Below are 23248 nucleotides of genomic sequence, written 5' to 3'. Positions count from 1 at the left end.
TGTTAATCTCTAAGAAACTTTCAAATACTAAAAACTATAAATAAAAGTCCATATATATAATTTTATATATATATATATATATATATATGATAATCAGCCTTATTAAGTTTAAGTGAAGAAGTCATATCAACTCACAACAGATTGCTGAATGGTGGTCCTATCACATTGTTCACAAAGTTAGGGCAGTTTGTCAGAGGCACTGCAATAGTTTTCTACTGCTACATAAAAAACCACCACAAATTTAGTGTTGCAAAACAACCTCCACTTATCATCTCTCAGTTCCATAATCAGAAGTCCAAGCATGGCTCACCTGGGTTCTCTGGACAAAGTCTTGCATGGCTGAAATCAAGGTGTCGTGGGATAGAACCCGAGGTTTTCTTTTAAGCACATTCCAATTGTTGGCTGAATTCACTTCCTTGCAGTTATAGGACTAAGGCCCTGAGACCCTAAAAGTCACTGCTCTCTATAGCAGTTCACAAAATGGCTGTTTGCTATCTTCCTCAAAGCTATCAAGAGAGCATATCCCTGACTGTTTACATTGGCAAACTCTAGACCCCTTCATAAGAGCTTACATGAGTAGATCAGAATCCCCTTAGAGTATCTCCCTTCTGATTAATTCAATTGGGTACTTCAATTACATTTACAAAAATCCCTTTTGCTTATTATAAAACATAATAATGAGAGTGATATTACATCTTGTCCACACGCTTCACCCACACTCAAGATGAGGTGATTATACATAATGTATACAATATGCAGGGAGTCATAGACTGATTATTTGTACCCCTCCAAAATTCATACGTTGAGCCCGAACTCCCAATGTAATAGTATTTGGAAGTGAGTCTTTTGGGTTTATCAGTAGGGCCTGCATGATGGGATTAGTGCCTTTATAAGGAGAGGCCTCAGAGAGCTTTCTCTCTCTCTTTCCAAGTGCTCATGCTTGTAGAGAGATGCAAATGTGTGTTGTTTAAGCCCAGTCTATGGTATTTGTTATGCAACCCAAGCAGACAAATACAGGTGGGAATCTTGTGGGCCATCTTAGAATTCTGCCTACTGCAGGCATATAGAAGAACTTGTATGACTGTGCATCTTTGGGTTTTTGGAGGCAAAGAGGTCAGTCTACTGTGTGCTCTCATGTACTGGCTCTTAGATACAGGAGTAATCTAGTAATTAAATGTGTTCCATAAAAGATTAACACAGAAATCACTGACCAACAGTTCAACTTGACAATAACAAGCTGTGGTAATTCTCTGTGCTGAATATGGTTGTAGAGTCGTAAGATGGCAGACAAGGGAGATTTAAGGAAATTTAAAGATTAAAGTTCTCAGCCTTGTCATATCTGCCACAATATTTTCATCCTGTTTCTTGGAATCCAGTTCCTTCCCCAGCAGTGCCTTTCTCATCCCTTGAGACCTAATGAATTGAGCATCTCATTGGCACTACAATTGCAACTTTCAAAAGCCAGGCCCAGACGTCCCTGCTGGTCCAGTGGTTAAGACTCCATGCTCCCAATGCAGGCAGCAGGGATTTGATCCATGGTCAGGGAAGATCCTGCGTGTCTTGGCCAAAAAAAAAAGAATCCAGTCCCAATATTGGTCCTCAGCTTACCTGCTCTGACCCTTTAGGAGATGAGAGATTTGTTCTAAGTTGCCATCAAAGCTTTATCATTTTCCACTATATTCTGAGTGAGACTTTTACAACCTTCATTTCCTCTTTTGTTGGTGTAAACTTTGCAGAGCATTTATAAGATGCCACATATATACACTATTAATAATCATTATTGTTTCTTTAACAACTAAATTATTCAGCTATTTGATCTCTCAATGGCTTATCTTCCATACTCATCATCACCTGTGGCCACCAGGGATGATTTGAATATCTATGATGGTAGCACATGACATATGTTACCATTCTCCCCTCTGCTAGCAAGAAGGTGATCCACACACACCTCAAACATGTGAGCAACCAACCCAGAACCTTACTTTAAGGGTGTGCTTCCTAGAGCTATACCTGCTACCAATTACTTTATTAGTCAGAGATCTCAAAATATATGGTTCCTTTGGTTTTGAGCATCATTTCATAAATTATCTTTTTTACAGAATTATGGGCAGGATTTAGTGAATATACCAAAGAAGTGTGCAGAACTCCAGGGCGATTAAAATTTGACATCAGTTACTAACAATAAACTCGATGTCCAAGGGGAATGAAGAGTTATTAGAACCCAAAGAGAGAGATGTATAAAACAAATTGCCTGATGTGATTATGAACAAAGCCAGAATAAAATATAACCCAATATCACTTTCCTTCCACTATTCTAACTCCTGCCAGAACCTCTCATTGGCCAAAACAATCTAAAAGCCATAAGATAAAGATGGTCTAAAAGTTCAAGTATATAGGCCAATTGGGGCAGCCTCCGAAAGCACACAACAGGATGAGCAAAGATACGAGTTGTATCTTGAGGGTAACATGGAAGAAATCCAACTCACCACCCAATAATTCAAAGCATTTGCTTGTAAAAGTATAGAGATGTGTAAAGTTAGGGATATTTCATACTAATACTTCCTAAGGAGGAAAAAACTGTGTTGCTTTAACCAAATCTCCAGAAAATTCTTAACATTTAATTTTAGTATATGCTATAGGCAAAGTCTAAAGGAAAATTCGAAATAATCTTAAGTACGTGTCAAAATGCAATAATTTAATACAAAAATTTAAGTATATCTAAACCATGCATATGACATAATAATTGAAAGGTAAAAATATTTCAAATTTCTATCAGTTTCTTCATTATAAAACTAATATTAAATGTAATATTAAACTAATAAAGAAAATTTAATAAAAAGTTGAAACTAGGACAAAAGGAGAAAAATATGTACTCTAATACAAACGTAATTAAATTTTGGTATATACTCTTTTTTTTTTTGAAAATTTGAATTTTATTTTATTTTTTTAAAGAGCAGGTTTCTTTAGTTATCCATTTTGTACATATTATTGTATATATGTCAATCACAATCTCCCAATTCATCACACCACCACTCCCGCCTGGCCACTTTCTCCCCTTGGTGTCCATATGTTTGTTCTCAACATCTGTGTCTCAATTTCTACCCTGAAAACAGGTTCATCTGTACCATTTTTCTAGGTTCCACATATCTGCGTTAATATACGATATTTGTTTTGCTCTTTCTGACTTACTTCACTCTGTATGACAGTCTCTAGATCCATCTACGTCTCTACAAATGACCCAATTTTGTTCCTTTTTATGGCTGAGTAATATTCCATTGTATATATGTACCACATCTTCTTTACCATTCATCTGTCGATAGACATTTAGGTTGTTTCCATATCCTGGCTATTGTAAACAGTGCTGCAATGAACATTGGGGTGCATATGTCTTTTTGAATTATGGTTTTCACTGGGTATATGCCCAGTAGTGGGATTGCTGGGTCATATGGTATTTCTATTTTTAGTTTTGTAAGGAACTTCCATACTGTTCTCCAGAGTGGCTGTATCAATTTACATTCCCGCCAACAGTGCAAGAGGGTTCCCTTTTCTCCACACCCTCTCCAGCATTTCTTGTTTGTAGATTTTCTGATGATGCCCATTCTAACTGGTATGAGGTGATACCTCATTTTAGTTTTGATTTGCATTTCTCTAATAATTAGTGATGTTGAGCAGCTTTTCATGTGCTTCTTGGCCATCTGTATGTCTTCCTTGGAGAAATGTCTATTTAGGTCTTCTGCCCATTTTTGCATTAAGTTGTTTGTTTTTTTAATATTGAGCTGCATGAGCAGTTTATATATTTTGGAGATTAATCCTTTGTCTGTTGATCCATTTGCAAATATTTTCTCCCATTCTGACGGTTGTCTTTCATCTTGTCTGTAGTTTCCTTTGCTGTGCAAAAGCTTTTAAGTTTCATTAGGTCCCATTTGTTTATTTTTGTTTTTATTCCCATTACTGTAGGAGGGGGATCAAAAAAGATCTTGCTGTGATTTATGTCAAAGAGTGTTCTTCCTATGTTTTCCTCTAAGAGTTTTATAGTGTACAGTCTTACATTTAGATCTCCAATCCATTTTGAGTTTATTTTTGTGTTAGGGAGTGTTCTAATTTCATTCTTTAACATGTAGCTGTCCAGTTTTCCCAGCACCACTTATTGAAAAGGCTGTCTTTTCTGTGTTGTATATCCTTGCCTCCTTTGTCATGGATTAGTTGGCCATAGGTGCATGGGTTTATCTTTGGGCTTTTTATCGTGTTCCATTGATCTATATTTCTGTTTTTGTGCCAGTACCATATTGGCTTGATTACTGTAGCTTTGTAGTACAGTCTGAAGTCAGGGAGCCTGATTCCTCCAGCTCAGTCTTTCTTTCTCAAGATTGCTTTGGCTCTTCGGGGTCTTTTCTGTCTTTATACAAATTTTAGGACTTTTTGGTCTCATTCTGTAAAAAGATGTCATTGGTAATTTGATAGGGATTGCATTGAATCTGTAGATTGCTTTGGGTAGTATAGTCATTTTCACATTATTGATTCTTCCAATCCAAGAACATGGTATATCTCTCCATCTGTTTGTATCATCTTTAATTTCTTTCATCAGTGTCTTATAGTTTTCTGCATACAGGTCTTTTGTCTCCCTAGGTAGGTTTATTCCTAGGTATTTTACGCTTTTTGTTGCAATGGCAAATGGGAGTGTTTCCTTAATTTCTCTTTCAGATTTTTCATCATTATTGTACAGGAATGCAAGAGATTTCTGAGCATTAATTTTGTATCCTGCAACTTTACCAAATTCATTGATTAGCTCTAGTAATTTTCTTGTGGCATCTTTAGGATTCTCTAAGTATAGTATCATGTCATCTGCAAACTGTGACAGTTTTACTTCTTTTTTCCAATCTGTATTCTTTTTATTTCTTTTTCTTCTCTGATTGCCGTTGCTAGGACTTCCAAAACTATGTTGAAAATAGTGATTAGAGTGGACATCATTATTTTGTTCCTGATCTTAGAGGATATGCTTTCAGTTTTTCGCCATTGAGAATGATGTTTGCTGTTGCTTTCTCATATATGGCCTTTATTATGTTGAGGTAGGTTCCGTCTATACTCACTTTCTGAAGAGTTTTTACCATAAATGTGTATTGAATTTTGTCAAAAGCTTTTTCTCCGTCTATTGAGATGATCATATGTTTTTTCTTCTTAAATTTGTTAATATGGTGTATCACACTGATTGATATGTGTATATTGAAGAATCCTTGCATCCCTAGGATAAATCCCACTTGATCATGGTGTATGGTCCTTTTAATGGGTTGTTGGATTCTGTTTGCTAGAATTTTTGAGGTTTTTTGCACCTCTATTCATCAGTGATATTGGTCTGTAATTTTCTTTTTTTGTAGTATCTTTGTTTGGTTTTGGTATCAAGGTGATGGTGGCCTCATAGAATGAGTTTGGGAGTGTTCCTTCCTCTACAATATTTTGGAAGAGTTTGAGAAAGTTGGGTGTTAGCTCTTCTCTGAATGTTTGATAGAATTCACCTGTGAAGCCATCTGGTCCTGGACTCTTGTTTGTTGGAAGATTTTTAATCACAGTTTCAACTTCATTACTTGTGATTGGTCTGTTCATATTTTCTATTTCTTCCTGTTTCGGTCTTGGAAGGTTATACCTTTCTAAGAATTTGTCCATTTCTTCCAGGTTGTCCATTTTATTGGCCCAGAGTTGCTTGTAGTAGTCTCTTAGGATTCTTTGTATTTCTGCAGTGTCTGTTGTAACTTCTTTTTCATTTCTAATTTTCTTGATTTGAGTCCTTTCCCTCTTTTTCTTGATGAGTCTGGCTAATGGTTTATCAATTTTGTTTATCTTCTCAGAGAACCAGCTTTTAGTTTTATTGATCTTTGCTATTGTTTTCTTTGTTTCTATTTCATTTATTTCTGCTCTGATCTTTATGATTTCTTTCCTTCTGCTAACTTTGGGTTTTGTTTGTTCTTCTTTCTCTAGTTCCTTTAGGTTTAAGGTTAGATGGTTTATTTGAGATGATTCTTGTTTCTTGAGCTAGGATTGTATTGTTACAAACTTCTCTCTTAGAACTGCTTTTGCTGCATCCCATATGTTTTAGATCATCGTGTTTTCATTGTCATTTTCCTCTATGTATTTTTTGATTTCCTCTTTGATTTCTTCAGTGATCTCTTGGTTATTTAGTAACGTATTGTTTAGCCTTCATGTGTTTGTGTTTTTTACGTTTCTTTCCCTGTAATTGATTTCTAATATCATAGTATTGTGGTCAGAAAAGATGCTTGACATGATTTCAATTTTCTTAAATTTACTGAGACTTCATTTGTGACCCAAGATGTGATCTATCCTGGAGAATGTTCCGTGCACACTTGAGAAGAAAGTGTAATCTGGTGTTTTTGGATGGAATGTCCTATAAATATTCATTAAATTTATCAGGTCTATTGTGTCATTTAAAGCTTGTATTTTCTTATTCATTTCTGTTTGGATGATCTGTCCATTGATGTAAGTGAGGTGTTAAAGTCCCCCACTATTATTGTGTTACTGTCAATTTCCTCTTTTATAGCTGTTAGCAGTTGCCTCATGTATTGAGGTGCTCCTATGTTGGGTACATATATATTTATAATTGTTATATCTTCTTCTGGGATTGATCCCTTGATCATTATGTAGTGTGCTTCCTTGTCTCTTGTAACATTCTTTATTTTAAAGTCTGTTTTATCTGATATGAGTGTTGGTACTCCAGCTTTCTTTCAATTTCCATTTGCATGGAATATCTTTTTCCATCCCCTCACTTTCAGTCTGTATGTGTCCCTAGGTCTGAAGTGGGTCTCCTGTAGACAACATATATATGGGTCTTGTTTTTTTGTTGTTGTTTTCCTTTATATATATATATATGATTATTGAAGTAGATTTGCTTGGCTCTGAGTGTTTTAGTAACTTATTTATTTATTTTTGCTGTATTGGGTCTTCATTTCTGTGCGAGGACTTTCTCTAGTTGTGGCAAGTGTGGGCCACTCTTTATCATGGTTCATGGGCCTCTCACTGTTGCGGCCTCTCTTGTTGTGGAGCACAGGCTCCAGACGCGCAGGCTCAGTAGTTGTGGCTCACGGGCCTAGTTGCTCTGTGGCATGTTGGATCCTCCCAGATCAGGGCTCGAACCCATGTCCCCTGCATTAGCAGGCAGATTCTCAACCACTGTGCCACCAGGGAAGCTCCAGGTCTTGTTTTTGTACCCATTCAGTGAGCCTGTGTCTTTTGGTTGGAGCATTTAATCCATTCACGTTTAAGGTAATTATCGACATGGATTACCATTTTCTTAATTGTTATGGGTTTGTTTTTGTAGGTCCTTTTCTTCTCTTGTATTTCCCACTTAGAGAAGTTCCTTTAGCATTTGTTGTAGAGCTGGTTGGGTGGTGCTGAATTCTCTTAGCTTTTGCTTGTCTGTAAATCTTTTGATTTCTCCATCGAATCTGAATGAGATCCTTGCCAGGTAGAGTAATTGTGGTTGTAGGTTCTTCCCTTTCATAACTTTAAATATGTCCTGCCACTCCCTTGTGGCTTGTAGAGTTTCTGCCAAGGAATCTGCTCTTATCCTTATGGGAGTTCCCTTGTATGTTATTTGTCATTTTTCCCTTGTTGCTTTCAATAACTTTTCTTTGTCTTTAATTTTTGCCAATCTGATTACTATGTGTCTCAGAATGTTTCTCCTTGGGTTTATCCTGTATGGCACTCTCTGCACTTCCTGGACATGGGTGCCTATTTCCTTTCTCATGTTAGGAAAGTTTTCATCTATAATCTCTTCAAATATTTTCTCGGGTCCTTTCTCTCTCTCTTCTCCTTCTGGGACCCCTATAATGCGAATGTTGTTGCGTTTAATGTTGCCCCAGAGGTCTCATAGGCTGTCTTCATTTCTTTTCATTCTTTTTTCTTTATTCTGTTCTGCAGCAGTGAATTCCACCATTCTGTCTTCCAGGTCACTTATCCGTTCTTCTGCCTCAGTTATTCTGCTACTGATTCCTTCTAGTGTATTTTTCATTTCAGTTATTGTATTGTTCATCTCTTTGTTTGTTCTCTAATTTTTCTAGGTCTTTGTTAAACATTTCTTGCATCTTCTCAATCTCTGTCTCCATTCTTTTTCCAAGCTCCTGGATCATCATCACTATCATTATTCTGAATTCTTTTTCTGGAAGGTTGCTTATCTCCACTTCATTTAGTTGTTTTTCTGGGGTTTTATCTTGTTCATTCATCTGGTACATAGCCCTCTGCCTTTTCATCTTGTCTATCTTTCTGTGAATGTGGTGTTTGTTCCACGGTCTGCAGGATTGTAGTTCTTCTTGCTTCTGCTGTCTGTCCTCTGGTGGATGAGGCTATCTAAGAGGCTTGTGCAAGTTTCCTGTTAGGAGGGGCTTGTTGTGGGTAAAGCTGGCTGTTGTTCTAGTTGGCAGAACTCAGTAAAATCTTAATCTGCTTGTCTGCTGATGGGTGGGGCTGCATTCTCTCCCTGTTGGTTTTTGGCCCCAGGTGACCCAACACTGGATCCAACCCCATCTCTTTGGTGCCGTTAATAGTGGACTCTGGGAGGGCTCATGCCAAGGAGTTCTTCCCAGAACTTCTCCTGCCAGTGTCCTTGTCCTCACGGTGAGACACAGTCACCCCCCGCCTCTGCAGGAGACCCTCCAACACTAGCAGGTAAGTCTGGTTCAGTCTCCTGTGGGGTCACTGCTCCTTCCCCTGGGTCCTGATGCACACACTACTTTGTGTATGCCCTCCAAGAGTGGAGCCTCTGTTTCCCCTAATCCTGTCAAAGTCCTGCAATCAAATCCCGCCAGCCTTCAAAGTCTGATTCTCTAGGAATTCCTCCTCCCGTTGCCTTGCCCTCAGGTTGGGAAACTTGATGTGGGGCTCAGAATCTTCACTCCAGTAGGTGGACTTCTGTGGTATAAGTGTTCTCCAGTTGTGAGTCACCCACCCAGCAGTTATGGGATTAGATTTTATTGTGATTATGTCCCTCCTACTGTCTCATTGTGTGTTCTCCTTTGTCTTTGGATGTGGGCTATCTCTTTTGGTGAGTTCTGGTGTCTTCCTGTTGATGATTGTTCAGCAGTTAGTTGTGATTCTGGTGCCCTTGCAAGAAAGAGTGAGAGCACATCCTTCTATTCCGCTGTCTTGAACAAAATCCCCTGGTATATACTGTTATAACCTTTTCCTTTTCTTCTATGCATAAATTTATTTTTTAGTGTAACCAGTATTATATGCTTCTGTAACTTTGGATGACTGTGACGAAAACTTGAGTGGGCATGGAAAGTTAATTTCAAAGTTAATTTCAACTGCCTAGAGGGCTAATTGTACATGAAATTCACATGACTACTTATGTGTCTATGGTTATGTGTCTATGGTTATATGTGCTTCATGTTATGTTATACTTGTGAGAATTATCACAGTTAAAATGATAAGTATTACCTATAACAAGAAAGTGCTTTTGGCACAAGAGCATAGCCTCAGATTGTTTTTTAAAGGATACACTGTTGCCAAACCCTGAGGCTCTGAAACTACAGCTGCTCCAATAAATATTTCCCAGGTCTGCCAGGGAGCTCCATTGACCTAGCTTTCTATTCCCTCTTGCATGTTGCGGCAGAACCAGCCACTGTCTAAAATTACATCAGTCCTTGTGTTAAGCTCCAGTCACCAGCCCAGATGAACCCTTCTCTTTGCTGTAGGTGAATTTCTCTTTGGAGTCTTTGACTCCTTTCTTTCAAGAGACCTGATCCAGACCACCTTAATCTATCAGAACTATTTTTCTAGAAGAAAAGGTCAGGTTTGTATTTTCTTTCCTCCCAAGAGGTACCTGTGTAAATTGGTTCACTTCATCCCGCAAGGACTGCTCCTGGTACCAGGTGGTACTGCCATCTTTTGAGGCCACAGAATGTCCTGTTTCAACCTGCTCTGGAGCAATGGGTGCCAGGGTGGCTTACAATTTCATGAATAAAGAAAACTGTTCAAGTGATTAAATTAAAATCATCAAAAATCAGCCCTCAGATTATTCACAGCTCTCTGTCTACACACAGGAGATATGGACAGAATGTCTTAAATTCTGCCTCTTAATTCACCTACCTCATACACAAATATAATTGTATTTAGTCTACTTTGTATCCTTCTTTGTTTCATTTAACATTATATTATAATCTTTACAATGTTTTTTTACAAATTAAAGTAATAAATTTAGATGGGTACATAATATGTAAAATACTTTTAACTTACATCTAACATAATATCTAACAGATGTAAAAATGTTGGTATAGTAATTCTACTATTGATATTCAAAGTGACCATGCTATGTTCTCTTGAATTAAATACATTAATATGTGGAGATTTGGGTAATTTCTTTAAGAAATAAAAGGAAATTATTTTAAATGTTTTATCCAAGTATAGTTGATGTACAACATCGTATAAGTTATAGGTGTACAATATGGTGATTCACAATTTTTAAAGGTTATACTCCATTTATAGTTATTTTAAAATATTGGCTATATTCCCCATGTTGTACAATATACCCTTGTAGCTTATTTTGTACATAAAAGTTTGTGCTATTAAGAAGTTAAAGGAACATTTTTATAACAGAAGAGACGGTGATGACTTATGGGACACATATAGCCCATTTTTCAATAATGTTGATGTTTTCTGATGTGAAAAGTGATGGAATTTTTAAGGTGTTGGTTAAGCTATAGTTCCTGCTTAGTCAATTAAATACTAATTTAGGTGTTGCCATGAAGGTATTTTGTAGATATAAGTAAACCCCATAGTCAGTTGACTTTAATAAGGGAGATTATTAATAAGTAATTTCGCTGGGCCTGATTCAACCAATTGAAAGGCCTTAAGAGCAAGTCTGAGGCTTCTCTGAGGCAGAAAAAAATTTAACCTGTGGCCAGAAATTCTCACCCATACTCGAGAGTTCCAGCCTGCCCTTCCTGATGACCTACTCTAATGATTTTAGACTAAGCTAGCCAGTTTCCCTGATCATGTAAATCAATTCCTTGCAAAAAATATCATATGTATCTCCTACTGGTTCTGTTTCTTTGGATTAACCTGATAATCTAAATTGAAACATATTTTGGTATCAGAAGTTGTTCTAGAGGAACACAATCATTAAGATAATTTTTCTGAACAGTTTATGGGGTTTCTGGAATTGGTTCTGTCATCTGATTCGATTTAAAGATTTTTTTTTTATCAGTGATAAAAAAGACATGACAAATCCATTGCATGATATGCAAAAGAGATATGGAAAATATCACCATTGGATAGTTCTAATCAAATATACATAAAGGGAGAGGTTATGAGTCATTCATTGAACCCTTGAATTTTGTCATGTTTTCTTTGCTAGTAGAAACTGCCGTCCCACCCCTGCCTAAGGGAGTTAGCCCTGTTTTATCTGAAGAACTTTGTACTTGTCTTGCAAGGTACTGCTCATTCTCCTTAGTATCTAGCTCCATCACTCCTTTCTGCTTCCAGATCTACATCCCCTCTCTGCTTCTAGACCTATTAACTAGAAGTCTCAGCAGATGCCAAAGAGTAAAGTACAAAAGTGTGACCCACAGCAGAACTGCATAATTTTTATAACTTGTATATTCAGAAATCTGGGGTATATTTATAGAAATCGATCTTTAGAGTATGGATCATGGAAGAAAGAATATAAGGTTGGATCAGACTGAATTTATTGATATGTGATCACTAAGCTTGATGGGCTAGAATGGCTTGCTTGTTTGGTTCATTGTTTGAAACATGGGTCCAAAAGAGTCCTATACTACATTAAGTTGAAATGTCAGGACTGACTTAGTATACTGTAGAAGAAAGTATCCAGAGTCTTAGGGAAGTTGGAATACTCAAATGACTTTATCATGTAAGACCTGATCACCCAATTAGAAGGGTCCAGAGGAAATCTTTTACAACCATTATAAGAAATAAATTTGTGAGGGGAACTCCAACATCCTTGAGAGCTCTGTATTTGTTCCTCTTTGTAAGTAGGAATTACAAAGGAAACTGCTAACCATTGTTACTGTAATAGACAGCAGATTCTAAGCAGTAAGCAGAATAAGCTAACTCACAGAGATGTATGGCATTAGTTAGTAAATCATGGTGTCCACAGGGGGGAAAAACAAATAGAAGGGCTATTGACCTTTAGTGAACAGAAGTTTAACTTGAATCACCAAGTCAGGTTATTGAGGTATGACACCTCAATCAATTCCCAGACTGAGTTAGTTTACTGTCCCAGAACCATTTTTTGTTTTTTGCTTTTTTTTAACATCCTTACTGGATTATAATTGCCTTACAATGTTTTGTTAGTTTCTACTGTACAACAAAGTGAATCAGCTATATGTATACATATATCTCCATATCCCTTCCCTTTTGTGCCTCCCTCCCACCCTCCCTATCCCACCCTTCTAGGTCGTCATAAAGCATCAAGTTTATCTCCCTGTGCTACACAGCAGCTTCCCACTAGCCATCCATTTGGTAGTGTATATGTGTCAATGCTACTTTCTCACTTCGTCCTAGCTTCCCCTTCCCATGCTGCATCCTCAAGTCCGATCTCTACCTCTGAATCTTTATTCCTGCCCTGCCACTAGGTTCATCAGTACCGTTTTTTGTTTTTTGTGTTTTTTTTTTGGATTCCATATACATGTGTCAGCATACAGTATATGTTTTTCTCTTTCTGACTTACTTCACTCTATATGACAGACTCTAGGTCCATCCATCTCACTACAAATAACTCAATTTCATTTCTTTTTATGGCTGAGTAATATTCCATTGTATATATGTGCCACATCTTCTTTATCCATTCTTCTATCGATAGACACTTAGGTTGCTTCCATATCCTGGCTAATGTAAATAGTGCTGCAATGAACATTGTGGTACATGCTATTTTTGAATTATGGTTTTCTCAGGGTATATGACTAGTAGTAGGACTGCTGGGTCATATGGTAGTTCTATTCTTAGTTTTTTGTTTGTTTGTTTTTTTGTTTTTAATTTTTTTAAACATCTTTATTGGAGTATAATTGCTTTACAATGGTGTGTTGGTTTCTGCTTTATAACAAAGTGAATCAGTTATACATATATATAAGTTCCCATATCTCTTCCCTCTTGCATCTCCCTCCCTCTCACCCTCCCTATGCCACGTCTCTAGGTGGTCACAAAGCACCGAGCTGATCTCCCTGTGCTATGCAGCTGCTTCCCACTAGCTATCTATTTTACGTTTGCTAGTGTATATATGTCCATGACACTCTCTCACTTAGTCACAGCTTACCCTTCCCCCTCCCCATATCCTCAAGTCCATTCTCTAGTAGGTCTGTGTCTTTATTCCCCTCTTACCCCTAGGTTCTTCATGACCTTTTTTTTTTTCTCTTTCTGACTTACTTCACTCTGTATGACAGACTCTAGGTCCATCCACTTCACTACAAATAACTCAATTTCATTTCTTTTTATGGCTGAGAAATATTCCATTGTATATATGTGCCACATCTTCTTTATCCATTCATCTGTCAATGGACAATTATGTTGCTTCCATGTCCTGGCTATTGTAAATATAGCTGCAATGAACATTTTGGTACATGATTCTTTTTGAATTATGGTTTACTCAGGGTATATGCTCAGTAGTGGGATTCCTGGGTCATATGGTAGTTCTATTTTTAGTTTGTTAAGGAACCTCCAAACTGTTCTCCATAGTGGCTGTATCAATTTACATTCCCACCAACAGTGCAAGAGGGTTCCCTTTTCTCCACACCCTCTCCAGCATTTATTGTTTCTAGATTTTTTGATGATGGCCATTCTGACCAGTGTGAGATGATATCTCATTGTAGTTTTGATTTGCATTTTTCTAATGATTAATGATGTTGAGCATTCTTTCATGTGTTTGTTGGCAATCTGTATATCTTCTTTGGAGAAATGTCTATTTAGTTCTGCCCATTTTTGGATTGAGCTGTTTGTTTTGTTTTTTTTTTTGTTATTGAGCTGTATGAGCTTCTTGTAAATCTTGGAGGTTAATTCTTTTTCAGTTGCTTCATTTGCAAATATTTTCTCCCATTGTGAGTGTTGTCTTTTGGTCTTGTTTATTGTTTACTTTGCTGTGTAAAACCTTTTAAGTTTCATTAGGTCTCATTTGTTTATCTTTATTTTTCCATTTCTCTAGGAAGTGGGTCCAAAAGAATCTTGCTGTGATTTATGTCAGAGAGTGTTCTGCCTTATGTTTTCCTCTCAGAGTTTGATAGTGTCTGGCCTGACATTTAGGTCTTTTATCCATTTTGAGTTTATTTTTGTGTACGGTGTTAGGAAGTGTTCTAAGTTCATTCTCTTACATGTAGCTATCCAGTTTTCCCAGCACCACTTATTGAACAGGCTGTCTTTTCTCCATTGTATATCCTTGCCTCCTTTGTCAAAGATAAGTTGATGATATGTGTGTGGATTTATCTCTGGGCTTTCTAGCCTGTTTAATTGATCTATATTTCTGTTTTTGTGCCATACCTTCTTGATTACTGTAGCTTTATAGTATAGCCTGAAGTCTGGGAGCCTGATTCTTCCAGCTCCATTTTTCTTTCTCAAGATTGCTTTGGCTATTTCTGGTCTTTTGTGTTTCCATACAAATTGTAAAATTTCTTGTTCTAGTTCTCCCAGAATCCTTTAATGAAGGTGAGGATAGATTCCCTTGAAGAAGAACCTCACTATCTGCTAAAAATTAGTATTTTTCATCTTTCTCCTAGCCTTCTCCAAAGGGACCTAGGGCTATGTACCAAGGTGACTGTACTGGGGAAAGGGAAATCATCACACTTTGCGGGGTATTACTGAACTCTGGCTCTAAACTGACATTAATTTCTGGACATTCCAAAAAGGTCACTCTGTTCTACCTGTCATAATAGAGATTAATGGAGATCAGATGTTCAATGGGATTGTAGCTCAAGTCCACCTCACAGTGGGCTCAGTGTGTGTCATTACCCATCTGTAATTATTTCTCTATTCCAGAATTAATAATTGGAATAGTCATGTTTAGAAATTGCCAGACTCTTCATTGTTTCTCTGACCTCTGAGTAAGGGATATTAGGGAAGGAAAGACCAAGTGGAAGTCACTACAACTGCCTCTACCTAGGAAAATAGTAAACCAAAGCAGTACCACAATCCTAGAAGACATGAAAGTTGTAAGCATGTTAACTTCCCACCACATCCCCATTCAATTCAGCTATTTGGCCTGTGCACAAAACAGATGGATCTTGGAGAATGACAGTGGATTATTATAAATTTAATCAGATAAGGACTCCAATTGCAGCTGCGGTTCCAGATGTTGTTTCATTGCTTGAGTAAATTAACACACCACTGGTATTTCGTATGCAGCTATTCACCTAGAAAATCATTTTTTCACTATATATGCCAGTAAACATCAGTAATAGTAGTTTTCCTTCAGTTGGAAAGGTCAGCAATACACCTCACTGCTTTACCTAGGAGTATATCAGTTCTCAACCCTGTATCATAATTTACTTCACAGGGATTTCAATCACTTTTTCTTTCCATAAAATATCACCTTGGTCTTTTATGTTAATGATATTATGCTGATTGGATCTAGTGAGCAGAAAGTAGCAACTACTCTAGATGTTTGTGTCTCAGAAGTTAGGAAATATATCCCACAAAAATTCAGAAGTCTTGCATCTCAGCTGTTTCTAAGGATAAAATAATGAGAGGCAGGTCAAGACATCCCTTCTAAGATGAAGAATAAATTGTTCTGTCTGGCCCACCTATAACCAGAAAAGAGACATAATGCCTAGTGGACCTCTTTGGATTTGGGGAACAATACATTTCTCTTTCAGGTATGCTATTCTGCCCCATTTACCAAATCACCTGAAGAGCTGCTAATTTTGAGGAGGTCTAAAGAGAGGGCTCTGCAACAGGCCTAGACTGCTGTGCAAGCTGCTTTGCCATTTGAACCATATGATCTGGCGTTTCTGATGATGCTTAAAATTGTCAGTGACAAATAGGGATGCGGTTTAGAGTCTTGGCAGGCTCCTATAAGTGAATCACAACACAGAGTGCTAAGATGTTGGAGTAAAGCTCTGTCCTCTTCTGCAGATAAGTACTCTACTTTTGAGAAATAGCTTTTGTTTGCTACTGGGCCTTAGAAAAGACTGAATATTTGACCACGGGGCACCAAGTTACCAGGTAGTTTGAGCTGCCCATCATGAGCTGGTTGTTATCTGACTTTCCAAGCCATAGAGTTGGGCATGCATAGTAGCACTCCAGAACCAAATAGAAGTGGTATGTATAATTTTGGGCGGGAGCAGGTCCTGACGGCACAAGTAAGTTACATGAGGTGGTGACCCACTTGCCTATGGCCCTACTCCTATTACATTACCTTCTATCTCTCTGCATACACCTGCCACCTCATGAGGAGTTTCCTAATATCAACTGAATGAGGAAGAGAAAATTTGGATCTGGATTACAGGTGGTTCTGTACAATATGCAGACACCACTGGAAAATGTTTGGTTGCAGCACTGTAGTTCTTTTCTGTTACATTCCTGAAAGACACTGGTGAAGGGAAATCCTCCCAGTAAGCAGAACTTAGAGCAGTTCACCTGGGGGTTCAATTTCCTTGGAATGGGAAATGGTTAGATGTATGAGTCAATATAGTTTAATGGTCTGAGTCCAGTGAGACATGGAAGGAATATATTGGAAAAAGTGGTAACAAGGAGGATAGGAAAGAGGGATGTGGGTGGACTCCTATGAATGGGCAAAGTAGGTGAGGATACTTGTGTCCCATGTGAATCCTTACAAAAGGATGACCTTGTCAGAAGAAGATTTTAATAACCACTTATATAGGATGAACTGTGTGGATATCAATTACCCGTTTCTCAAGCCAATCCTATCACTGCCAAGTGGCCTCATGAGCAAAGTAGCTATGGAGGCAGGAATGGAGATTATGCACAGGCTCATCAATATGTAATTCCACTCACCAGGGCCAGCCTGGCTACATCCATGGCTGAGTGCCCATCCTGCCAGCAGCAGAGACCAATATTGCCTCCCCAATATGGAATCATTCCCTGAGATGATCAATCAGCTATCTAATGAGAGGTTGATGACAATGGATGTTTCCATCAAGGAAGGTGCTTTGTTCTTAGTGGAATAGACACTTACTCTGGATATGGATTTGCCTTCTCTGCATGAAATACTTCTGCCAAAACTATTATCTGTGGACTTATAGGATATCTTATGCACCATATTGATGTTCAATGCAGCATTGCTTCTGGTGAAGAAATTTACAGATAAATGTGGCAATGAGCGCATGCTCATTGAATTCACTAGGCTTACCACATTCCCCATCATCTTGAAGCAGCTGGCTTGATAGAATGGTGGAATGGTCTTTTGAAGACCCAGTTACTGTGCCAGCTAGATTGCAATATCTTACAGAGGTGGAGCAAGGTTCTCCAGGAGGATGTATATGCCCTGAGTCAGTGCCCAATACATGGTGGTGTTTCTCCCATAACCAGAGTCATGGGTCCAGGAAATAAAGGATAGAAATGGGAGTAACTCCCCTTATTTTGTCACTAGTGATCCACTAGCAAAATTTTTGCTTCCTGTCCCCTCAAGTGTAGGCTCTCATGGTCTAGAGATCTTAGTTCCAAAGTGAGAAATATTTCAGTCAGGAGACACAATGTAGATGACATTGTACTGAATGGTGAGACTGCTATCCCATCCACTTAGGACTCCTCATCCTTCTCAATCAACAGTCAAGTAAAGAGAATATTCTACTGGCTGGGGTTATTGATCCTGATTATCAAGGAGAAATTGAGTTGCTACTACACAATGGAGGCAAGAAAGAGGATGTCTTGAATCCAGGAGATCCCTTAGGGTACCTCTTAGTACTCCCATAACCTGTGATTAAAATCAGTGAAAAACTACAATCTATTTCTTGCAGGACTACTTATGGTCCAACACTTTAGGCATGACAATTTGGTTCACACCACAAGGCAAAGAACCATGACCAGCTGTGATGGTTGCTAAGGGCAAAAGGAATATGGAATGGGTAGTGGAAGAAAGTAGTTATAAATAATAGCTACAATCATTTGACCAGTTGCAGAAATAAGGACTGTAATAGTTCTAAGTATTTCTTCCTTGTTTTATTTTGAATAAGTTTGCACCTATATTAACAAAATATTTTTGTTCTCTTCTCTCCCTTATTCCCTATCATCCAACATAAGATGTATTAATGTATCAATTTCGTATCACAATAAGTTATTGCATATTGGAGAAGAGTGAACATCATCCAAGAACTTTGTACACTCTGGGGAAAAAAAGGAAAGTATCTTCATTTTTAAACAGAATAGTTATATCCTGTTAAGTAGAAATATGACTTTGTTACTGGATTTATTTGGATTTTAAGTATGGGTTAAGGAGATGTGTCTAGATATCCAACTGTGGTGGTATTTTTGAGGTGAAACTTGGCCAGGTTTCAGGCCCCAGTTATTGAAATACTAATCTAAGTGTTACTGTGAAGGTATTTTGTAGAAGTGATTAAAGTCTGTAATCAATTGGGAGGAAAGTATCCTCGATAATCTGGCTGGACCTGATCCAATCAGGGCTGAGGGTTTCCTGAGAGAAGAAATTCCGCCTGTCTAACAATAGCTTCCACCTATGCCCAAGACTTCTAGCCTGCTCTCTTGATGGATTACCCAGTGGATTTTGGAGTTGCTTAAACATCCCCCATAAGATAATTTATTGAATAAATTTCTCTGTATGTATCTCCTAACGGCCCTGCTTTTCTGATTGAACCTTACCTGATGTAGACAGGAAGCACCTGTTTGCTCTTATTACAATTTAGTAGACTACATACCAAGAGGCCAGAGAAAACTGTAGGATTAGACTGAATCTGAAATGTTGACAATAGAGAAAACTCAAAATTGAAAATATTTATTAACAATATATTCTTCAGTAAATTTGACAAAATATCTCTTTTAGTCTAAGAACAAGTCTCCGAAAACTTCAACTGTAGGAAATTAAGCAAATCCCTGCCAAAGATGTGACATATTGATTGCCTTATAAATTTTCAAATACATCAATTATTGAATTTATTTTCTATGAAATCGTTTTTGAGATAACTAAGTTGTCTAGCAAAAATCTGAGCTTAGATTCTTTTCCTAACTGGCAAATTTCAGAAAGCATTTTATCTGGTAAATGATGGAGAATAACCAAGGCCACTGCTTGGCTTTATCAGGATCTCAATAAATCCCTCTGTTGCTCTTGAGATTATTACATTTATAAATGAAATTTTTAGGTGTTTCTGGAATAGCTTCCATTATTTCTTGAGGTTTTTCAAAATGATTTTATGTTTAAATAAATGTGGTTTAGCTGTTGATCTTATTTATGATGACCATAATACAATTTTCTGTATTTCCTTTAAAATAATAATAATTATGCAAACATGTGTTGAGGGCTTACAATATGCAAGGCATTCTGCTAAACCTTTTACAGTGATTATCACATTTAATCCTCACAATAGTCCTTAGAGGTAGGTACTGTCATTATTCCTAGTTTACAGATGAAAAAATGTGGGCACAGGGAAGGGAAATAACTGGCTATAGGTCACCAAGGTAATAGATTCAGCTCTGTAAAACTAGAACTCATACTCTTAACCACTGTGCATCACTGTGGTTAGTTTAAAAACAAAAGGAGATTGCCTTTATTTTATTTATAATAATGGCTACAGTTTTGTTTGCCCAGGTGAAACTCTGTAGCCTACTGCTTAGCTTGTTGGGAACCGAGGCAGGCCCCAGAGGCCCCAGAGGGTCAGATCCTGGATGGCTTGCCAAAATTTGTTACAGAATCCACGTTCCGCTACTTGCTGCCAACAGGCCAATAAGTTGAGTGACAAGGTGCTGAGGCAAGGAAAGCCACTGTATTCAAGAAAGCCAGCTAAATAAGAAGATGGTGGACTAGTTAAAACCATCTTAAAAACCATCTCCTTAAAAACCATCTTAACAACGGGGTGCAGCCAAAGGGCTTTTAAAGGGAGAGGCAGAACAAAGAAGCAAAACTGGGGCAAGTGGTGTTGGTGGTTAATCTTCGGCTCCAGATGTCTTGTGAAAGTCTGGACACCACCTGTGTGACACCAGAGATGTAGTCAGCAACCTTGAGTTCTTGTATGCATCAACGATTCTGGCACATTTTCTCCCCCCAAAATCTAAGATTAGGTGAGTTAATATCAAAGACAGCAGCTATAGGCTAAGATGAGGGAGGAGGAGCTTCCAGAATTTGGACAAGGAGCCTGCCCCTCCTGCCCATAGACTTTAGTTACAGGTTTTTATCTTTGTCCCTTAAAGGTTGAGCAGTTTGGGGCAGCTCCTGCAAAATGTATTAGCTTAAATCTGGTCATACTGACCCTACAAAGGCTCAAGCAGAAAAGAAAAGAAAGATATATAGAAATCTAGAAAGGCTTTTGTACCTGGGAGGGTCCCACAAGGTCCTGCTTGGTTTTGATACCACCATGGAGATAGGAGGGGTAGGGTGCCTTGTTACTGCTCACTGTGTGGCCTCCACTGATGTTGCGTCATGTGGCTTTGTTATCATTGGACATTGGTGAAAACTCTGACTAGTCACTAAGAATCCTCTGATACTCTCTCAACAGGGAGAGAGAGGGATGTCTCATTATTACCAAGTAGGGATGGAATTCGAGGCTCCCCACGTCTTCTCCACTGAAACAGGGATGGGAGAGCTCACTACTGCATGGTGGGGATGAATGTACAGCTCCCCATTTGGTCTTTTCTGGCACCAACCTGGCAAGAAGAGTGCCTTGTTACACAGGGCAAGCCAGTCAGCCTTTTCTGGTGTGTGTTGGGTGTGAGACCATAAATTTTTCCATAGTGTTTGGCTGGAATAATGCAGTTATGTTCTAAAATTTTCTTGTCTTTCCCCTTGCCTGGTCCTTTGGCCAGAGAGAGAAAGTTTTTATTCTTGCTGTTTTTTTGTTTCTTTGTTTGTTTTTTTGTTTGTTTTGTTTTTTTCTGTTTGTTCCTGTTAGTGTTTATGGGTTGCTAGCTTTTCTATCACCCAGTCCAGGATATATGTGGGAAAAAGAAAATCCAGGAAACTCACCACCATGCTGTTCTCCAGGTACTGTGGTTTCTAGTTGGTCTGCCTTTCTCTCCCCATCTTTAATAATTTTTTGTTTGTTTTACATATATCTTCCAGGACTTGTAGCTGAACTTAGTGGGAGGTATAGGGGGAAATGTGTCTATTACATGCTTCTGCCATTGTAGTTCATATCATTATTATTTAAAGTCCTTTTTACCATCTGGCCCTATGGAAAGAAAGAAAAGTAGAGTTTAGAAAAGGAAGATGCAGAGAAAAATGAAAAACTCTGGCCTTGACAGCCCACAACAACACAGATGGACCAGCTTGGATCTCTCATTTCAAAGTCTCCTGTAAGGTCTGGAAATTTTCTTCTTATTCAGTATCACAAACTTCCTCAGCTGTCCAAGGACTAAACACAGGATGGATGGGGTATGGAGAAGAAGAGAGAAAGGATATAGATTGGGATGACTCACCATTGAGAAGGAAAGTGAATCCCACTATGTCACTTAGTATGGGTAAAATAATTATCTTTATTGGAAAAACTTGTAAGTCTAGGGTCTGTATATGAAGGCCCCAGCCTCCTGTTTCTTCCATCAACCCACAGAGAGGGAATTTGTACCCAGGCACTGAGGGACACATGGTGTGTTTTTGAGTAGAAAAATCTCATCCACTTTGTTATTTTTCCTTCTTACATGGTAAATGGTGGATAAACAGAAAATTGACCTCCAGTCAGTCTGAGATTCAAGCCAACTTGGCATCCATGGAAAGTAGAGCCTTTTCTCCAATCCTGTGGGAAATTCAGCCTCTCCAGCCAAGAGCATGAAGGACCTTCCCTGACCCCCACCTGCCTGTAGGTAGCATATTGTTCAGGCAAATCAGAGCGAGATATATAGGTGGCTTCCAGATTTGTCTACTCATTGTATCACATTCACTCCAATATATATTTCAAAACTAGTTCTTGGGCTTCCCTGGTGGCGCAGTGGTTGAGAGTCCGCCTGCCGATGAAGGGGACACAGGTTCGTGCCCCGGTCCGGGAAGATCCCACATGCCGCGGAGCGGCTGGGCCCGTGAGCCATGGCCGCTGAGCCTGCGCGTCTGGAGGCTGTGCTCCGCAACAGGGGAGAGGCCACAACAGTGAGAGGCCCACGTAAAAAAAAAAAAAAAAAAACTAGTTCTTTTTCTTCTTAGACACAAAATCCTTTTAATTTTAAAGTGTTAGTAATAAGAGACAGACTCAGATTAATATGTATAAAAGGAACCTGATAAAATGTATTTTCTTTTCTTTAAAAAATAATTTCTTATATTTATTTTCAAACAATTCATAATAGTTATTTCAGTCAAATAGACGTCATGGTATTAATATAATTTTTTTAACATCTTTATTGGAGTATAATTGCTTTACAATGGTGTGTTAGTTTCTGCTTTATAACAAAGTGAATCAGCTATACAGATACATCTATCCCGATATTTCTTCCCTCTTGCATCTCCCTCTCTCCCACCCTCCCTATCCCACCCCTCTAGGTGGTCACAGTGAACCGAGCTAATCTCCCTGTGCTATGCGGCTGCTTCCCACTAGATATCTATTTTACATTTGGTAGTGTATACATGTCCATGCCACTCTCTCACTTTTTCCCAGCTTACCCTGCCGCTCCCCGTGTCCTCAAGTCCATTCTCTAGTAGATCAGCTTCTTATTCCCATCCTGCCCCTAGGTTCTTCATGACCATTTTTTTTTTTAGATTCCATATATACATATATATATGTGTGTGTTACCATATGGTATTTGTTTTTCTCTTTCTAATTTATTTCACTCTGTATGACAGACTCTAGGTCCATCCACCTCACTACAAATAACTCAATTTCATTTCTTTTCATGGCTGAGTAATATTCCACTGTATATATGTGCCACATCTTCTTTATCCATTCATCTGTTGATGGACACTTAGGTTGCTTCTATGTCCTGGGTATTGTAAATAGAGTTGCAATGAACATTGTGGTACATGATTCTTTTTGAATTATGGTTTACTCAGGGTATATGCCCAGTAGTGGGATTGCTGGGTCATATGGTAGTTTTATTTTTAGTTTTTTAAGGAACCTCCTAACTGTTCCCCATAGTGGCTGTATCAATTTACAGTCCCACCAACAGTGCAAGAGGATTCCCTTTTCTCCACACC

General features: G+C 38.3%; 1 long non-coding RNA gene across 3 annotated transcripts in view; it reads right to left on the bottom strand.

The window, feature by feature from the left end:
* Positions 1–23248, bottom strand: part of LOC109548508 (uncharacterized) — a 155706-nt gene that overhangs the window by 33504 nt on the left and 98954 nt on the right. For 2 of the 3 annotated variants that reach the window (XR_012327226.1, XR_012327225.1), the window contains exon 4: positions 21098–21302. This is a non-coding gene — a long non-coding RNA (uncharacterized lncRNA). Of the gene's footprint in view, positions 1–18900; positions 20105–21097; positions 21303–23248 lie in introns of those variants that run through there. The other variant, XR_002174586.3, reaches the window with a different exon arrangement.

Source organism: Tursiops truncatus, chromosome 17, assembly GCF_011762595.2.
Source record: "Tursiops truncatus isolate mTurTru1 chromosome 17, mTurTru1.mat.Y, whole genome shotgun sequence".
NCBI classification, from domain to species: Eukaryota; Metazoa; Chordata; class Mammalia; order Artiodactyla; family Delphinidae; genus Tursiops; species Tursiops truncatus.
The sequence above is the reverse complement of the archived record's forward strand: the minus strand, read 5'-3'. Positions and strand labels throughout refer to the sequence as shown.